We start from the raw sequence: 12,031 nt of genomic DNA, 5'->3' as shown, positions 1-12,031 counted from the left end.
AAGTGGCAGGAGGATTTCCTTGCTGATCTTCCTGTTCCAAAGTAGGATAGAAAAGGAGTTGTGTGCTCTCTTTTCCTGGACAAGAAAAGTCAGCTGAGGTCAAAATACATGGATTAGCCAAAGTGACATCTTTTATCTCCAGTTTTGAACCAGTGGAAGTAGGAAAGTCCCAGCAAGAGCCACTGATGGGCTCAAGTGCAGAGCAGCCCCAGCTGGCAATGAGACAAACCTCACCTGCAGGGGTCAGGCAAAAGATCACGACAGTGGTGAGGGGTCTGCCTGGTCAAAATAGCTGAGGAAGAGTTCTTGGATGACAGAAAATATAGAACAAAGAGTACCTGTGTCCTGTAAGCATGAAGAATCTGAATTAAGGTTGCTTTACTTCCTAGCATGGTTCTGCAAACTCAATGTTTTTTTTGCAGATTGTGAAAATATATATGAAGACATACTGTCTGGAGGGAACCTGATTTTTTAATTCTTCAGACCCTCTTGAGCACTTCAAGGAGCACAGAAGGAAGTCAAGTAGCTTAGCTTAATGAATAAAATAAAGCATTTGAGAAACAATGTCTCTCAAATAACCAGAAGGACCTCACGGCATCGTCAAGTCATTAAAAATGAAATTAATGTCTTCCTGGCTTGCTTGTACTTACCTGAATTGTGATCCATGAAAGGAAATGAATTTGGCATGTCACAGTGAAGAGAAATGTGGATACAGTATGGATAATTCAACTCATTTTATATTTATGGGAATATTATGTGAGGTGCTCCAAAGCATTATAGCAAACGCCTATCTCTCATAACATGCCCATAAAAGAATCACCAGTTCAGTAATATTTCTTGACATGAAGTATTGATCACAGTTTGGAAAGAATGACAGATACTTGGAGATAACTGAAATGGGGGTAAAAGCAAAAGTCTTTGTACAATCCCATGTGGTCAGATTTATCACAGCTGTCATTGGCTATGTGAAAATTAGTTGTTTTAGTCTAAAAAAATCCAGGTTCCCTCTATAATTAATGGAGAGAGATTGGACTCCTGAGAGGTGATTTGTCCTGACCTAAGACTGCTCCTGAAAATAGATGTGATAATTCCTCTCTTCTTGAGGTACTCACCTCTTCCATGAGGAGCTGAGAAGAGTGGCTCAGACCAGATGCCTAACTCCTATATGACTAAAGTTAGGTGCAATGAATCCCATCTGCAGATGGGTGAAGTAAGCAGAATACAGTCAGCTGTAATGAGTGGCAATGAGACTAGTTCTTGACATTACCGAAGGCCAAGTAAAGCTTTCTTTGATTTGGCAGAGCCAGGTTTCCTCTCCTTAGTTCTGTAATACAGTTATTTGCTACTTTTATAATTTCCACAGGCATATATCCATGTTCCAATTACTGAGATGACGTTTGCACCAGCATGATTCATGCTGTCAATTCCTGTCTCAAGTTAGATTCAAGCTGAGTTTATTTTGGGAGCAGTGGATGCATACCTACCAGGAGTATGGAGGTACGGGAGAAAACAGTCTTCTGCCAACTGCAAAGACAGTAAAAGTTTGGGTTTCACATCACTAGAGAGCCAAAGTAGTGGTCAGGCATGAAGGAGGTGGACTTTCTGCCCAACTTTGAATAGCCTGTGTGCATATCCACGTTCTTTACATACAGAGGTTGCTGGACGTCGCAATATTAACCAAATAAATACTGTAAGAGCTCTGTCTTTCCAAAGTTAACTGATCCTCCAAGTTCCTTGGTGGATAGTCGTAATTCTTCCCTTGAAAAGGCGTATCCCAAATAACCTCAGTGGTGATTGCATTCTCCGACTGGAAGACCTGTTCCTCTCTCTGTGGGATAGATGCTCAGGTATTCACAGGGAGATATGGGGGGAAACAATGCTGGGGAGAGAGAAAAAGCGAGAGCGTGCCGGATGGTCTGAGCTAATCATCAGAGACTCACCTAGGAGAAGGTGATGTCATTTAGGTCCTGCTGCAATGGCATCTCGTATTTTTGTTCTGCAATTATATTTGTGTGAAATACATAATAAAATACCAGCTATTTATGGAAAATACATGCACAGTCTTTGGGCCAGGAGCTGGGACACCTTCTGCAATTTGGCTGAGCCCAGAGCACAGCCCACAGCACGAGCTCGCTCTGTCTCTTTTCCTCTAGTCCAGGGAAGTTTGTGTGTTCCTGGTAGAGCAAAACAGCTTCAATGAGAGTGTGGAGACATCCCAGAACAGCTCACCAGCCCACAGCTGGGCAGCCACCCCGGGGTGCAAGGTGGGGCTTGAGCCCCCAGGCAGCGGGGCAGCCGGGCTGTACGGTACGGAGAGCTGTCTCCAGCAGGCATGCGGGAAGGGATGTTTGGCACATGGCAGACTCCAAGGCTGGCGCTTCGGTGCCCCAGCCCTTCTGAGCAGCCTTGGTTTGCACTTACAGAACAAGATCTTTTTGAAGGAACAAAATCTTTTGGCAGGTAAAAGATTGCACAAAGTCTTTTGGGCACTCGAATTCTCTCTGTAAAGAGGCACAGAGAAATGAGTTGAGTTTTAAAAATGTTAATCTGGGTTTGGTTGAGGTTTTATTTGTTTGTTTTAATCTCATTCTGTGCATGTCACTTCCAGTGTATTGCAGTCCAAAGGGATGCAAAACCAGCCGAGGAGACAGTAGGTGGTGGCGTGGGGGTGGGAATACGGAGCTGAAAGCCACTGGTTGAATCTGTTACATCTTCTCTTTCCCCGTTCCTTTTTATCCTTGCAACCCTCCATATTCTTTATTTTTACATTGTCTTTCAAGAATGCAACTTGTCAAGGCAGGGATATTCTCATCTCACCTAGCTGTAAAGCGTGGAGCTTACACAGTGATTAATCACATCACTTCTTTACTTCGTCGCAGTGCCATTCAAATGTCAACAACCCTCAGGAGGTTCCTACGGTACAGGCAAACAAGTATTATCCTGTTTCTCCAGATAAGGAAACTAAGACAGTGGTCACCATTTTCCAATCGTAGTTACTAAATCCATGTCCTGTCATCTAAATCTTTAATTCAAATGCCTAAAGATGGGATGACCTATTGTGGTGGAAGCTCTCTTATTGCACAAAGCATGCACTGCTCCCTGCTGAAAATAAGGATAGGATAGGCATGTTCAGACAATTGCCTAATCTGAGAGACTGAACAGTCACACTGAGGAGTACATAGTATTTTATAATCATATTACAATGAATAAATCTGAGCAAGCACAATTCATTATTATGAAATGTTTCTTTATTCGTTTTTCCATTTCAATATGTGGTGGGAAACCACTATTAAAATAATAATAATAATATTAGCTTCACTATATTTACTCAGTAGCGCAAATATTGCTAGACTACATGGTCTGAGAGGAAATGCCTTGTTCAGACACATTTTTAGTATAGCAGCTAGAAGACTCATGAAAACTACAACTAGCCTTTTTTATAGTAAAATATCCTTGTAGTATTTATTAATGTGAAATGTGCAGTTAAGTGTTTGGTGAAAGAGCCATTGTATGCTGGGGTTTACAGTAAACAGTTAAAACTCCTAAAGTGAAGTTGAAGCAAGTGGAATATTTGCTTAGATTTGGCAAGAAGAAATATTGTAAATAATTCAGAGAGTGTAACTTGATTCTAGATTTTTCTGGGCTATGTGGCATATGGCCCTTCTGTTTTTGTTTTATTTAGGGTTGCTGCTTCCGTTACGTAACTGTTCTTTTTAGCCTGTAATTAAACTTCAAGGTCAAACAGGAATTAAGCAGAGAGGAAGTTCGTGTAATGGAAACAAGTGAGGCTGGACCCTGCTGGGTTACATCGCTCCCTTTCTCCTAACTCACTCATTTGCTGAGAAGGACAGGAGAGGGGAGAACCAACCCGAAACCTCCTGCGGAGCGCGAAGATGAGGGCAGAGAGGCGTTGGCGTGCCGGCTCCGGAGCGGCAACGCTCCTCCGGCACACAGCCGGCCGGGAGAGGCGGCAGGGATGCCGCAGCTGGAGCTGGGTCTGCTGGAAGCTGCTGCACCGAAACGTTACTTACAGAGGGTGTCTTGCCTGATTGTTGACTCTTTTATAGACTCACTCTTTTGAATAATGTACATTTAGTTACATCTGCATCTGCCTCTGTGTGTGAAGATTGTTTATGCTTTGGCTGGTTCAAAATAGGGACAGGGCACTTAAATATGTATTCCCAAAAGCAGCAGTCTCATTGCCTCTACAGGCTGGGATTTCACCTGCCTGTTGTGGCTGAGTGTGGCTGGGGGCCTTGCAGGCGGGTGGCACGCTCCCGAAGCAGAGCTTCGGGGAGCGGACAGATCCAGTGCCCGCGTGGATGCCGAGGGAAGGCCGGGTCCACCCTGTGTCCTGGGCATCAGCCACGTCCCGTGGCTCCTCCCGCCATCTCATCCATTTCTCCCTGGGCACTGCAGTGCGTTGTCGACCTGTTGAGGGGTCTGAGTGTTTAAGAAGTTGGGTTTCTTCTTTGTTTGCAGAGTTGGGTTGTTTTTTTTAAATCTGGCCCTGCATGCACCTCGCTGGTGGTGTGACCGCACGCACCGCTGCCCAAGTGCAGCTGGGAGGGCGGTGGGCTGTAGCAGAAGGGTGAGCGCGTGGGGCGCAGGCAGCAGCTCCCTGTGCTGCTCTTGCGCCTAAAAATTGCTCTTGGAGCTGCACCCGCCGTTTCCCTGCTAAAACAGGGTGCGAGCGTTTGGTCACCTGCGTGCGGTACTGAAGTAGCACTGTGCCATGCGCGGTGCTTTGGCTATGCAGAAACCGTTACATCCTTTCTCATGAGGTGTTGCGGAAAACCTGGTTCGCATTTGAGTTGCGTCTATTATTTTTGGAATTTTTTCATTTAGAGCTCCTCAGGTGAATAGTGCTGCGTAAGTGCTAAGTGTTATTATTTATTAGGCACATATATTCTGTAATTACTTTGCAAATATGATCATTATATTTGAAGTTACAGAGTACTTCAAACATTAATTGCCACATAACTTGCAGATTTCAGATCTGATACACAAACCTAATCATCAGTCATTAAGTATTAAAGAAGAGAGCACTGGAAATATATTAAATTACTTCAGATCACTGATTAAACCTAATCCTTGGAAATTCCTAAAAGCTTATTGAGGCACTGAGATTCACTTCCAAGTGACCATTGGGAATTCAGGCCTGAAACACAGGAGAATGCTTTAATTCTCAGGGATATCACAATTCCCCGACCCCACAAAATGCTCCTTTTCTGGAGTCCTGCCCCAGCCCTACCTAAGTCTTACTGTAGTTTTCTTGTGGCTGACTTTACGCCTCTGCTTTCTACCCAAGCAGGCAGCGTCTTCCTCTACAAATCATACAACTGTACAAACCACTAATAATAACCATTATTAATCAAGACAACAGTGAAGGAGAAATGGTGGGAATGACACAGGAGACCAGCAGCAGGCTGGAAGGGGCTTAGACCCAGATCTCACATTTCCCAGGCCAGCACCTTGCTCACCCGTCCTGCACTTTCTCCCATGGTGTTTGAGTAATTCCTGCATTAAAGCTTGGATGATAAAGCATGCTGTGTGCTATTAGCTGGGAAAATGGACAAACCTAGTTTCGTTGGCCCAGGCAGTGGTGCTCCCCCCACCTCATGCTCCTGATTTCCTACATTCCCTCCCCGCAGCGGCGGGTCCCTTCGCGGTGCAGCCTGTGGAGCAGAGGAGAGGATGCAAAACTTGGGGATGCTGGGCCCATTCCACGCTACCCCGGCGTCTGCGGGCTGGCATTCAGCAGCGGCAGCATGCGGCGCCGGGGAGGCGTTGGGTGCTGGATGGCTCCCCAGCGTCTGTCATTGTGCTTGACGCCGCGCTCCCTTCCAGAGCGGTGGGCTGGAGTGACAAGACAAAGACACAGGCAGCGTGTGAAATCTCTCTCCTGCCTTTTTCAGACTCGCTGAAAATTTATCTCTGCCTTCGCTGTGGTCACCATGACATCTCCTCAGCAAGGACCTGCCTACGCTTGTGCTAAAACTGTTGGCGAGGCTTGTGTTCCCAGGCATGGTCCCAGCCACAGAGAGGAGGACAAATGGAGAAACTCTGTCCTTTTCTGGAGTACTCCAAGGTTAATTAAGAGTTGGAAACTGTATTTTAAAGCCATGCAGTTATCTCACGACCCTGTTCAGGAAAACGGCATTTTAAACTAGGTTTATATTATTTCACCACAGGTGAAATATTTCTAGCTGGGAGCTGTTACACTCAACAATCTATACCAAACATTGTAAAAATAACAGCATATGTGTGTATACACATAGATTTCAAAGTATTAAATATGGGCATTTGTGCATGTTTGTGCTCTTGAGGAGAGAGGAAGGGAGGAATCATGTGCATGTGGGGAGATGCTGTTGAAGTCCTTCTCCAGCCCTGCTGGGACCCTCCACCAAGTGATGGGACTCAGTTTTTCTCCTCCTGAACAGCAACCAGTGAGATTTCCACTGCCCAGCCCCAGCCCCCGGACCCACAGCATCCCCAAGACTGGCAGGATGGGACAGGGACAGGGCAGCCTGATTGTGAAGGAAAAGTCTCCCTGGGGTTTTCTCAGGCCACTGCACATAAAGCTCCCTTTGATGAAGGGGAGGATTCGCGCCTGTGTCAAGGACGTGGGAAGGTTCCCAGTCATTAGCTTTGCGGGAAGGCAGCTTTCCCGCAAGCCAGTTCATTAGTTGTAGCAGTATCTATTTACCTGGTACCGCCGAAGAACGACTGTATAGTCTTTAAGTGATGTCCTTTTACTTCCTGTTGTTCACATGCTCCCTACTGTCGTACCTCCCAGAGCATTTATTACTCGCCTCTTTTTACCTAAAGCAGATTAATGATGTTGCTTATTTGCAGGTTTTTCTGTTCTGTTTGTGTTTGGAAGTCATGAATTTTCTGTCTAAACCACATTCACTTTGCACCACCGAGCAATGGCGAAGTCCTTCTCTTTCCCTCCTGCTGTCCTCGGTGCAGGCAGGACTGCGGTGCCAGTAAGATGGGCGTTAGCTTGTGTTCCTCCCCTGGAATGCCATGATGCGTTATTATTACTTATAAATTTGAGTGCCCTAAATTTTTCATTCCCATTGTGCTTGTCAGTGCTTGTACACAGAATGGAAAGACGGTCCCTGGTCTGGGGCTTATGCTAGGAGCACAAAAAAAGGAGCAGTGACATTACTGTAGGACTTTCATTTAGCAAGTGGAAGTTAGGAGCTATATTCCACGCCTCTTTTAATGTTAGGAGGTAAAGATAAGACATCAAAATAAAATGCAGAGAGTTGTTTTAGAATAAGCATAAGGAAGAGATTAGATGCTGGTGTGACATAGCTCTGTGGGTTCCAAAGGAGCTGATTTACTCCAACATAGAAGATTGCCCAGGTTATATAGTTGGAGGAAGCATTCGGTAGTAGTTAGAGCAGAGCACCAGAAATAACATTCCTTGAGCTTTTTCACTCCCCGCCATGACCGGACTGCAGTGATTTGTGCAAGACTCTTACCCTACCGCTGCCTCACCGCAACTCCTGGCAGTGTGGTGCTTATGACTATTTACACCCTTGAAAGGCAAGGCCAAACCTTATTTATGCCCATTTTGCACACTTCAACAAAAGGATATAATGGCATTTAAATGTTACTGCTTAAATCCAACTCCTTTGTACAGAGTTGAGCATTTTGGGGACGGGGAGAGGTAGATCTGCCATGCCTCGGGATGCCGTGTGAACCCCCGGCACGTCTGCTTCAGGATGTGGCATAAGAGTTTGTGCAGAAGTTTAAGCATAGAAAAGCAACATGAATTGGATATTCATAAATAAATAAAATACAATCTTAAGGCTGAGCTGGAGAAAAGCAGAATTTTTAATTGCTGCAGATTGCAATCTGCTCATTATTCTAACTGTATAAAAGGCACAAGTAACCATTCACAAATTATCTGAGCAAAGTTAAGGCCCTCTCTTTCTGTTGCTGGAGTTGGCAGCAAAACCTCCTCAGTTTCATTGGGGAAATAATCAGGTTTCCATTTATGACTTCCTTTCTCTGATAATCAGTATTACCAGCTCAAAGAAGGCAAAAATCCTTGTTTAGGCCTTAACTAACCGAGAAATGTATTTTAAAATATTATTTAAAGATACAGGATGTTTAGCATTCATTTCATTTATCTTTTTAACTGTTTTGTATGTTATTAGGTTTTTTTTAAGGATTTATGTGCAAAATAAAAGTCAGTTATATTCACTTCTTAGTAATTGATATTTTGGATTAATTTGACAGGTAAAAATCTGTCATTAAAAAAGTAAATTTCAACTATATAGAGGAAAATTACTGTAAAAATACCAAACCGGTCCTGCCACATTTTTTTTTTTGTTTGGTAGGCAGATTTGTTTGTGAGGCAACCTTATTCTGAATGTGTTTTTTCCCGACATAATGTTAAGTACCGTTTTCTTTATAACAAGGAATAGTGTCCTTATTAAGTAGATAGCAATACCTTTTGGGAACATTGTCCCAAAGAGCGCCCGATGCTGCACCACATACACACGTGTGTATGGGGGCTGCGGCTCGTAGCGTCAGGACCCAGTCCGTCTCCGTGTACCCGAGCAAGACCCTCACGCGAACACTTCCAGCCAAGGGGCGAGCGCAGGCCGAGCCCGCAGGCCGGGACGCCTCTCCCGCACGTGCTGTTTGAGCCGCCTCTCCTGCTGCCTGCTGCTGCCGTGGTAGAGGCAGCGTGACGAGTCCTGGGTCAAAGACAGACTGGTACCTTCCTTCTCCCATGCAAACTTCAGAAGAGTTCTCCTTCCAGCCTCTCCTCGGCGCTCTCAGATGTAGTTCAGTGATAACTTTTCACTCCGCAGACGACACGCTGACACAGAGCAGGTTTCGTTGCCAGAGGAAATGCCGAACAGGGAGACAAGCTGACACCCACAGGCCACTGCCGAAAGAAATTGGCATCTGGGTCTTGCAGCTGCCAAACCTTCTCTACGAGTGGCCGCAGAAATCGGCTCCAGTGATGTAGCAAACCGAGGAGGAGGAGGAGGCGAAGGGCATGTGGTGCGCAATCAATGCTGCAATCAAAGGGAAGAGGCCGTGCCAGCTGGTTACTACGCTTCCATCCCCGTGCCAAAAGCACAAAATAATATTTAAAGAAAACATCAACAAAAGGCCGGCAGCTTGCGTGGCCCATCGCAGCGAGAGCGAAGGGTGAGGAGGTGGGCCATGTGTGCGCGGCTGCGCGGCTGCGGCAAGGGGGCTCTGGGGCCCCTTTACGCCCCGTGCCAGCTCTTTTTAGGCTTCGGTGCCGCTCAGAGAACTGCTGCTACTTTTAAAAGTACAGGTTGTGCCAGGAAAAAAGTCGAGATCTATATGACTGCATGGCTGAGAGCGTGGGTATTGCAGCAGCGGTTGTGGTAGTGGAGACAGTTAATAGCATAAGGCTGGCTATATAGTACAGATGTCAAGAGGCACTGGCTGTTTTAATGGGCAGGCCAATGCAAAACAAACATTTGACTGTGTCAAAATGGGGAAAAAATTCCCATCATCCACCATATGAATTGTTTTACTGTGTTGACTGTTCTCTCTAGCTCTTTTGAAAATGTCTTTTTTGATGGGGAAATGCAAAAGTGAAACGGGTAGAAGAAAAAGACATGTACTCTCTAATGATCACATTGCAGAGAACAGCCACCTACCATGATGGTCTGCAGTTACCTTCACAGACCCTCACCTTGCCAAACTTTGTGGCTGCTCTGGCCAAATAATAAGTAGTCTGAAAGGATCTGGAGAGGTCATCAAGTAGACCCTCATCCCCAGCACAGCATTGATTCATGTCTTAAGTTGTATTGCAAAGTAACTGGGGACAGTGTGGGGGTTTTATGTATTGTTGAGAAGGATCTGGAGCACTTGTAACTATTGTAAAAATAATTAATAACAATTTTGAAGAGGTATGTTCTCAGATGATGGCTTTAGAAGGGCTGCATCAAGACACAGTGAAAGGATGGTGCAAAGATGCATTTGGGCATTCATCCTGGAGCGAGGGGCTGCCTTGCAGATTTGCTGTGTATAAGGAAATAGCATGTAAAGTTTTACTGTCCTAACGGCAGTTACACCTGTGTTAGGCTGTGCTGTACAAACAGCATGACCTATGAATAGAATAAAGTTGGTACGTGTATTGGTATTTAACGAAAGATATTTATTAAAGATTAAATGGCTTCATCAACTTTTGATTGTATTGATGAGCATATGGGAAGCATTGCAAGCAGCGCCAGTTAGGTTTTACATATCAAAGAGGCATTAGTGGTGTATGTTTGATTTTTGTAGCTATACCCGGTAGAAACACAGCATAGCAGGGAGCTGGGCTACAAAAGCCAGATTTTCTCCTTTGCTTGCTCCTTGTTTCTGGAGCCTACTATCATCACCTGCTGCAGTCAGCACAGACCTGGGACACTCCAGCTTTCTCCCTGAGTGCCAGTGCTGACTTGGGTAAATCTCTGAGCTGGTATTCGGGCAGTGGGGTGTTTTGCAACTAGTCCTAGGGGAGCAGTTTATCTGAAGGACCATTGCCATGTTCTTAGAGATTAGCAATAGGGGTGGATTCAAATTTGGCTTGTCCTACAGATTGCTTTGATATTGCTTTTACACTACTGCATAGAATTCACCAAACCATGTATTACAGCTCCGGAGTCATGAATTTATTATTTATGTGCTTGGATGGTGCCAAATGCAAAGTTGCCCGGCTGATTGTACAAAAGGAGGCCTTTTTGCACAAACCAAATATAAATACTGTTCTTCCTAGCTGTATGAAATGAGGAGAATGACCACCATTCCATGGAGAGCTTCATTATGGGCTTGTGGGTGCTTCAGAAAAGGCCATAGCATCTCTGCTGCTGATTTACATGGAGCAGAACAGAAACCCTGTGGGAGCCAGTGGTAGAAATGAGCTTTAGTTTTAAGAAAGAACCCAAACAAACAGTCCAGATTTGAGCTGATGTTGTGTTGCATGTTAATACATGGCCAGTGATCATACTACATGAACATAGCACATAAAACCAAAATTTTGTTATAGTTGGGCACAAAATCCACTATTTTCCTCGTGAAAAAAGTATTATTTTTGCAAAGAGTTACCTTGTTCTCTAACATTACATCTAGATGTAAAATAAAAAAAGCAAAACTAGTTTGCTTTTCTGAACTCACTGCTAAAAATCTGCCTGTAAGTACAGGACAGATATAGCAGATTTGATAATTTTCTGTTTTAACATTCTTAGAGTATTTCTAATATTTATTTAGAAGAAACTCCAGGAGTCAACCTCATTTTCTGATTTTGCATTCTTGAGTCTCTTTCATCTTTTTTCTTCTTCTTCTTCTTCTTCTTCTTCTTCTTCTTCTTCTTCTTCTTCTTCTTCTTCTTCTTTTTTATATTAGGAACATGTTTCAGATAGTGAGCAGTAATTTATCAGTGCAGTGCACATGAAATTATATATATTACTGCTCTTTATTAATAAAGTTCTGCATCACATTCTCTTCTCTTGCCTCCTCTTTCCCAAACACATACCCGAGATGATTGATATGTTCCTAACCATTTAAAATAGATCAATACAATTCTAATTTTTTTCCTGGGAGGTACAGGATCATCTGTAATAGCCAAGACTCATATGATTGCTCCCATTTCAGAGGCTGCCTTTTGAAGAATCCCTCCTGAAGTGTTGTTGAACTTCATAGAAATGGCTGTTCCAAAGTCTGACCCTCTCTGTTCTAAGCCAAAGAGGTCAGTCCTGGTCTGGTGGTTGCCTTCATCTGTAAAACATCTCCAAATTACTAAAGCCTCTTCTGTGTTGCCATATCACATTAGTGTTTTCTCTGGAGGACTTGTTACTGTGCTCCTTTCCATAGCTGACTGCGAGCAAAGCCCTGTAACACTGCATTTCGAAGCCCTGCCATCTAGCAGCCTGTGTCTCTGCTGCACAGAAGATCAAGAATGCATGTGTCTGGAGCAGCCTGATTTTTGTGTTTAAGTCTCTTGTTTCTTGTAGTCACTTGTACTTCCCACAACAGC

The sequence above is a fragment of the Phaethon aethereus genome (genome assembly GCF_964289735.1).
Source record: "Phaethon aethereus genome assembly, chromosome: W".
In the NCBI taxonomy this organism is placed as follows: Eukaryota; Metazoa; Chordata; class Aves; order Phaethontiformes; family Phaethontidae; genus Phaethon; species Phaethon aethereus.
The sequence above is the reverse complement of the archived record's forward strand: the minus strand, read 5'-3'. Positions refer to the sequence as shown.